Source organism: Nanorana parkeri, unplaced genomic scaffold (genome assembly GCF_000935625.1).
Source record: "Nanorana parkeri isolate BGI_ZX_2015 unplaced genomic scaffold, ASM93562v1 scaffold420, whole genome shotgun sequence".
NCBI lineage: Eukaryota > Metazoa > Chordata > Amphibia > Anura > Dicroglossidae > Nanorana > Nanorana parkeri.
Genome location: NW_017306688.1, coordinates 446,811 through 455,363, shown reverse-complemented (window position 1 = coordinate 455,363; position 8,553 = coordinate 446,811). Strand labels below are relative to the sequence as shown.

Genomic DNA, 8,553 nt, shown 5'->3' with positions numbered 1-8,553 from the left:
CCGCCTTCCGCTCCGTGTATACAGTGAGAGGGAAGAGCTGTGCTCTTCCCCTCTCAGCTGTCACAGGAGTTCTAACACAGTGCTGTGCTGGAACTCCTGTATTGGAGGTGACAGGGTCAATAAAGAGAACCTGTCACCTCCAAATGCTATCACACATGGGCTTGTTAGTTCCTGTGTGATAGCAATAAAGTTATGTGTAAAAAAAAAATGATCAATTATAAAAAAAATTAAAAAAGTAAAAGATGACAAGATAAATACAAATTTAAAAAAGTTAAAAAATAATAATAATAAAAAATTGGTAAAAAAAGAAACAATAAAAAAATGCAACCCTGCCACCCCCACTATCTGGTTGGCATTCTCCATGGGGGATGAAGGGGGGCGCATTGCAGAACCTGGCCTTGGGGCAGCAGGGAGAGTAAATCCGGTCCTGGCTGTCAGTGAGGGAGATGTACACTTAGAATGGTGCTTAGTAGGACAGGTGACCCCTTACATTGGTGGTCAATGGGGAAGATAAATAAAACAGTGGTGAGTAGGTTTGGTTCCCCTTACATTGGTGGTCACTGGGGGAGATGAACACTTAACAATAGTGGTCAGTGGAAGGTATGCCTTGTTATACTGCCCACTGCTCAAGGAACAGCTAGCAGTCCCTGGATGAACCCTAGAGTTCCACAGAACTGGCTGGTTTATTGTGACAAAGCAATACGTACATAATGTACTTTTAGCATATATTTCCTGTTCTGAAGCAGCAGAGAAGGTCATGTGACAGTGCACAGGTACTCTTTGTTCTTTCAGCCTAATAGGAGCCCGTCTGAGGTCTGATTGACATACCCTGACCCACTCCTACTTCGGACTGGTAGACTACATTGATGGCATCATCAGGAAAGGCATTATCATTATTAGAACAGGTGGGGGGAGGCAGATTTCAGTCCTCCAGCTGTGGTGAAACTACAAATCCCATAAGGCATTGCAAGATTCTGACAGACAGAGGCATGACTCCCAGAAGCAAAGGCATGATAGGAATTGAACTTTCACCACAGCTGGAGGGCCAAAGTTTGGCTACCCTTGCCGTAGAGTCTTGTACACTTTATGAATACACTCAAGTCAGTTTGGATCTTTCTTTAATACATACAGTATATGTTGTCACCATGACAGGAAGTGAACAAAAAGTTCCACAACAGGACCTCAGACAGCAATAAAAAAAAAACAATGGAGGATCAAGTCTGCCCCTACTCTGTTGAAAGTTGGGATTAACCTTGTTTTTCCTTTCTGTTGATCAATTAGACTTTGCATCTCTCAGCTAAAATGTTTTACAAGAAATGTCTGAATTCAGAAACACAGATGATGAGCCAGAAATATTTCTCAACTTCCCCATAGAATACAGAGACAGCTGTTGCAATGAAACCAATATCCGCTGTTGTTTGTTACAGCGTAATGATACCGGTGTGACCCCAAACCAAGTGTGTTGTGCATAACATGAGGTCCTCACAGCGAGTGGTATTATCATGGATGGTGATGCCATCAAATGGTAGAATTTAGACCAGGGGTCTCAAACTCAATTCGCTCGGGGGCCACTCGACAAATTTTTTTCTCTCATGGGGGCAGCTCGACAAATTTCATACTTTAAAATAAAATGTAACTGTATGCGGTTTGGTACTACAGACACTAATATACACTCACAATAAGGCCCTGTTCATATCTGTAGGTTTAGGTGCGATTAGGGATTCCTGCATCAGGAACTTGCGTTTTCCTGCAGCAGGAATCCCTAATCTGTGATATGATTACATGCGGTTAGAAAACACTCTCAATGGATGCACAATCATTACGTCCAGGGAGAGTGATTGATTCCTAACCGAATGTAATCATATCACATACCTTTACATGCGGTGTGCAGGCATTTACATGCAACTGCTGTCACCTGATCATGAACTTGAATGGGTGACAGCTGCCTCTTTTAAATGCCAGGTTAGGGATTCCTGCTGCAGGAAAACGCAAGTTCCTGATGCAGGAATCCCTAATTGCACCTAAAGATAGAGGTGTGAATGGAGCCTAATACACCCCCCCCCTCCCATACACATGAAAAAATACCCCCTCCCACACACACACACATATACACACACACATATACTGTGTGTGTGTGTGTATGTAGATAGATAGATAGATAGATAGATAGATAGATAGATAGATAGATAGATAGATAGATAGATAGATAGATAGATAGATATTTTACAACCCCAGTTCCCCTCACACACATTTAAAATAATATAACTCCCAGTCCCCCTCGCAGTGAAATAAACTTCAGAGCCCCCTCTCTTGCTTACCTTTTTGCAGGGAGGAGACTGTGAGGAGGCACATCAATCCCTGGTGATCCAGTGGCTGATTGGTAAGGTCTGCTCTAGACCTTACTAATCAATCCTTTCAGCCAGCGTTCACTGAAAGAGCGCTGGCCAAAAGGATCCGAGTGCCGGCGCAGAATCAGCTACACGGTCTGCATCCTTCAGAGATGCAGACCGTGTAGCTGTTCCCGCAAGTCAGGCACGCGGGCTGTGACCGCGTACCTGACTTCTGAGCTGGCTGCGGGCCGGTACTTTGAGACCACTGCTTTAGACAGACCTATTTATAAATCATTCTCAGGGCCCTTCCCTCTGTGAATATCTGTGAACGTTCGTTTTGTGTAAATAAAGGCAAAAACAAACATTCTTAAAATATTTTCTTATCAGGTTGAATGTATTGTTATGTAATACAGCATTATGGCCACTAATGGAGCTGATGAGCACACAAAATAAAGACCTATTTCCTATGCTCTTCCGCTCCATCTAGTGGCCAAAGGGTAGTATTACATCACATTTGACCTGAAAATCTTTTTTATATACATATATATATATATATATGGAAATATACACCAATCTGGGCAGCTACTTGCATATAAAAGAAAATATGCACGATTCCAACCCTCTACATGCGCACAGGGCCATATGCACCGTGTGCATATGTGTTCATATATGTGTGCATATGCATGCAGCCGCTGTCTGCCATTCATTTCTACAGGCTGCCTGGAGGCGGCTGTACGCTGCACTTGTCACCCCTGCTGGAAAGAATACAGTCGTATTGTATATTATATGGCCATTGACCATCGTGTGCATGAGCCCTTAGAATGCAGGTGGGGCACTGCTACAGGGACTGGTCTAGCAGCCAGCCACCCAGCTCCAAAGTTCAGGTGAGTATATCTTTTTTTATTTTTCCCCCCAGACCAAAATGAGCACTTAAAGGAGAACTATGAGGTGAGTGCTTTTCACTCACCTCATAGTTCTAGCCGACCTGTGACAATGAGACTGTCACAGGTCAGCTCAGTAGATCGGGAGGTGAGCGAACACATACCGGCGTTCGCTCACCTCTCGATCCTGTCACGGCTCTCTGCCGTGACAGGGGAGGGGGGGATTCCCCCCTCCCTGCTCCGATCCGCCAGCGCTGACTGGCAGAACGGACGGGGGAGGGGGCGGGTACAGCTGGCTCTGCCTTTAGATAGGCAGAGCCAGCTGTCAGTCACGCAGCTGGGCAGATCCCGGCACAATTGTCGGGATCCACTACAGCTCGCAGTATACTGAGCCTAGGGTGACGGAAGGACGCTAGTTTGTGTCCTCCCGTTACCCTAAGGAGAACTATGGGGAAAAGACTTAACTTTAATCCTTGCAGTGCAGAGGAAGCCCCACAGCAAGGGTTAATGTTTCTTATGAAAGGAGCTCTTCTTTAAAGAAGACATATTTTTCTTGCTTACAGCAATAAAGATGACATGTTGCAGCCTTTGGAGTTCCCCTTGAAGGATGTTTATGTGACAGATGGGGTTTGGTTACAAAGTTACCAGAAGTTTCCAGTCGTTGTAGCTTTCAGGATGTTTGTAGATGGAAGTCAGAACATGTGAAATGATACTGCACGTGACACCTATACAAACCTATGACTGAGAGCTGACCGCCAGGCGGATGGAGGAAGACTCCAATGTATACAGATGTCTGTTCAATGAAATATCATTCATTGTAATCAACTGCACTTTTCAATGAAGCCTGTGTCCTTCCCCCAAAGCTATCACCCTCTTGTAGTCTCCTGCAGTGGCGTCCCGAGGCCGGGCAGGGCCGCCATCAGGGGGGATACGGCTGATACTCATGTAAGGGGCCCAGGCAGCCTGGTGGGCCCACCCGGGACCCTTTCATGAGTATTGGCCGACGGTGACAGGTGAGGAGGGGGCCGGGCCCCATCGGACTCGCTGCTCTTCTGATCTCGGACTGTCTGGAAGTGACATCGCGTCACTTCCAGCCAATCCGGCGGCAGAGGAGGCCAGATGTACAGGCACCAGGAGCAGCTAAGAGGAGCTGGGAGGGAGATACACCCCTGACCAGCCCACCTGAGGCCCTGAAGAGCCCACCATAGAGAGTATCAAATGGGCTGTGCAGCATCTAAGGTGGGCTCTGCAGGGTCACTCTCAGGTATTATTATTATTATTACACAGGATTTATATAGCGCCAACAGTTTGTGCAGCGCTTTACAATATAAGGAAGACATTACAGTTACAATACAATTCAAGACAAGATGGTAAGGAGGGCCCTGCCCCTGAGGGCTTACTATCTTAAGAGGAGGGGGAAGTGATACATGAGGTAGCTGTGGTATGGTATGTGGTATGGGTGGGTCCTGCGTCCAGCGCGTCGGGGGGCCCGGCCTAAAGCCGTGTAAGGGGCCCCAAAATTTCTGATGGCTGCCCTGAGGCCGGGTGTCACTTGATCTCTAGACCGGGTGACACCCCGCTGTGTCGTCTTCGCGCATGCGCGGCCATCTGATTGATGCCTGCCAGCGGCCATCTTGTTGATGGACGGCAGCAGAGAGAGGAGGGGACGTTCACCCGGCGGGATGAGGTATGCTGCCAGGTTCCCTCCTGACACTGTCGGACCCTCAGTCCATGATCGAGTGCGCGACTTTTTAGAGGGGGGTGACACCAAAATGACTGTCAGTCATTTTGGTGTCACCCCTGCAAGGGTGTCACCCGGGTGCAGGCCGCACTCCCCGCACCCCCTTGTGATGCCACTGGTGTCCTGTACAATGGAGTTGTTGGGAGGGGCAGAACCAAGAGCCAATCAGGCTCTGCTGCATGCCCACGTACACACAAGAGACATGTCACAGGAGATGGTTAGAGACTGCAGGCATAGTATAGGAGATGGTCAAAGACTGCAGATATGATACAGGAGATGGCTAGAGAATGCAGACATATTACATGAGATGGTCAGAGACTGCAGTCATAGTATAGGAGATGGTCAGAGACTGCAGACATAATACAGGAGATGGTCAGAGACTGCAGACATGATACAGGAGATTTTCAGAGACTGCAGACATGATACAGGAGATGGTCAGAGACTGCAGACATGATACAGGAGATTTTCAGAGACTGCAGACATGATACAGGAGATGGTCAGAGACTGCAGACATATTACAGGAGATGGTCATAGACTGCAGACATGCTACAGGAGATGGTCAGAGACTACAGACATACTACAGGAGATGGTTGACAGACTACAAACACATTACATGAGACTGTTAGAGATCACGGCTATTACATCCCTTTACAATACAATACTTCCACATGTGTGCTCCCTACAGCCCCCTAAAAATGTAACAAGATCCATTGTTTTTCGGAGGAATATAAACATAGAGATGAAAGGGAAGGGCAGCACGGAAAAGAGTAAGATAATAAACAAAGCTAATCATTAACTACTAGAAGCCATCTAAAGAATATTCTCCTTCACTTCCTCAAGTAAACAACATTTCACAGACGGCTCAGTAAGTGGCAAAGGTATGCATGCAACCCTGAACAGTTGTTCCCATTAGAATATTTCCACTCACTTCCTGTTTTGGTGACAACTATAATATTTTGGATTCTGCTCACTTTGTTTTCCAGTGTCACTTGTCATCAGGACAAACAGAGAGGGCGAATCTGTCTAATGGAGCCCTGTCTGGCCCCCCCCCCCCTTTGTAGCCAAAACTTCTTTATGTTTGGATAGACAGGGAATGGCTCTCGGGGTCCTGTTGCAAAGATTTCCCTGCACTTCCTGTCCAGGAGACACAACAGGAAGTTAGAAGCAGTATTTCTAAAGTGAGGGGAAATCCCCTCTTAGACAGTTGTCACTCGAACAGGTGTCCCCACTGGAAGACTTCCCCTCACCCTTTGTTCTGGTGACAACCATAACATTTTGGATTCCCCTCACTTTCTTTCTCAGTGACAATGGTCACCAGGACAAACAAGGAGGCTGGATATTAGTGAAAACCTGACAGGGGTCCCGATCCTTCCCCACCAAAACATTTTTTTATGCTTCGATAGAGAGAAAATGTTTATAACTCCCATCAGGTATTTTTGCTGTCCGTGCCCCATTGCCGAGATTTCCCTGTACTTCTTGTCCAGGAGTCACGACAGGAAGTTGGAGGAAATCTCTCTAAAGTGAAAGGAATTCCCAACTGCTTAAGAGGAGAATTCCTTTCACTATAGAGAGATTTCTTCCAATTTCCTGTTTTGTCTCATGCATAGAAAGTGCAGGGAAATCTCTGCAAAAGGACACCGACAGCAAAACAACCTGATGGTATTTCCTCTCTCCTTTGTTCTGGTGACAACTGTAATATATTGGACCCCCTTACTTTCTTTCTCAGTGACAATGGCCACTAGGAGCAAAAGGGAAGGAATGGTTATAACCCTCATCCGTTGTTTTTGATGTTAGTGTCCTATTGCAGAAATTCCCCTGCACTTCCTGTCCTGGAGACACAACAGGAAGTTAGAAGAAATCTCTCTAAAGTGAGGAAGAATCCCCTTTTAGGGCAGGTTCACACCATATTCCGGACCAGATCTGGCCCAGAAAATGGTGTGAATCTGCCCACAGTCCCAGTGCATTCCAGACCAGACAAATGAGACATGCAGTATGTTTCTGGTCTGGTCTGGAACGGACTGCGCTGGTGTGAACAGAGGCCAGAAATAGCATAGGGATACATTAGGATGCATTTTGAGTCCGGAAACAATCTGGTCTGGTCTGGAGATTATCTGAATGTGGGGTGAATAGGCCCTTAGGCATATCACCCAAACAGGTGTCCCCATTTGAAGATGTCCCCTCACAACTGTAACACATTGGACCCTCCTCAATTTCTTTCTCAGCGACAATGTTCACCAGGCCAAACTGAGAGTGAATTCATCTAGGGGTCACCATACAATCTGTGTACAATCAACTTCAGATTTACCGAAACTCTGGAATACGAGGACCTACCTAACCTCGGGTCTTTGTATTACATAGGTCTGAAGGAGATTGTACAATTAGATTGTAACATGTATGATGAGCTGATTGGAGCCCCAAAAAGCAGTGAAAACCTGACAAAGCGGGGGTGGAGAGTTGCCTCCAATGTAAAAACTGATTACAATAGGTTCAAGTCACAAAGCTTTAACTTTAAGGGAAATTATTATTTTTTTAATCTTGTAACTGTCACTTTCTAATCCTATAATTGTCTTATCAATATATAACTGCCATTTAAAACGATCCATAACTGTCAATTTTTTGAAAACAAGTATCCTTCTAGTGTGCTGCCTTTGTGACCTCACCTGAATGTCTGTTGTCTTTTATAAAACAAATAGAACAATGAAATCTCCGTCTTACCTCGGCGGCGAGTGTTGCGTCGCGGTTCAGGGGATCGTTGACTTCACCTATCTGCCTGCTGCGTCCGGTAGTGGAAAGACTGACAGATGAGAGACGGGACCTGTGACCGAGAGCTTCTTATACGCCTCTTGCTGGAGGAACAGAGAACAGGAAGCCGGAGGGTGAACTTATTTTCACTTTCGTCTAGTCATGTGTCTCCTCACCAATCACTGGCTGCTGTCACTTCCCCTATCTGGCTGTGTAAAGGTTTTCTCCTCTCCTGACAGTGTACATTTCCACATTAAAGGGCACCACCTAACAACCGGAATACATACTCAGGGCTCTGACTACCTCTAAAGCTGAACTCTGGGGGAAAGTCAAAAGGTACTCTTGTAACGAGGACACCCCCGGAGCTGTAATGGGGGCGGGCTCACTGGCACGCTCACAGCACAGTGGCTGAGCAAAGTGACAGAGTCTCTTTAAGACCTTTAGTGATGAAAAAGATCATGAAATGTAAATGACTTTATTCAATTGTTCTCATGTTTCACCAACCTTTGTTCCATGTATAGAGTACAGTGCGCTGACCCCGCTCTGTCATTTTACATGGCCTATCACTTCGTGGCTGAGTTGCTGTTGTTCCCAGTTGCTTCCACTTTGTTATAATACCACTAATAGTTGACCGCGGAATATTTAGTAGCAAGGAAACTTTACAGAACACCTAAATCCAATGATTTGGAGGGGCGTCCCAATACTTTTGGCAATATAGTGTTTATACAGTTGGAGCTATTTTATTATTACACAATCGGGGTGCTGATCATTTCATCTCGATGAGAAGGCGTGTGTGAATGGACACAATATACCGATCAGCCATAACATGACCACTGACAAGTGAAGTGAATAACACTGA

The 8,553-nt window shown here is 46.0% G+C and overlaps 1 protein-coding gene across 1 annotated transcript in view; it reads right to left on the bottom strand.

Moving 5' to 3' along the window:
* CTSS (cathepsin S) overlaps positions 1-7,691 on the bottom strand; it is a 24,696-nt gene extending 17,005 nt beyond the window's left edge. The window contains exon 1 of the mRNA XM_018559898.1: positions 7,668-7,691. The gene's annotated coding sequence lies outside the window, so the exon portion shown is untranslated. The remainder of the gene's footprint in view (positions 1-7,667) is intronic.
* Between the last annotated feature and the right edge of the window lie 862 nt (positions 7,692-8,553).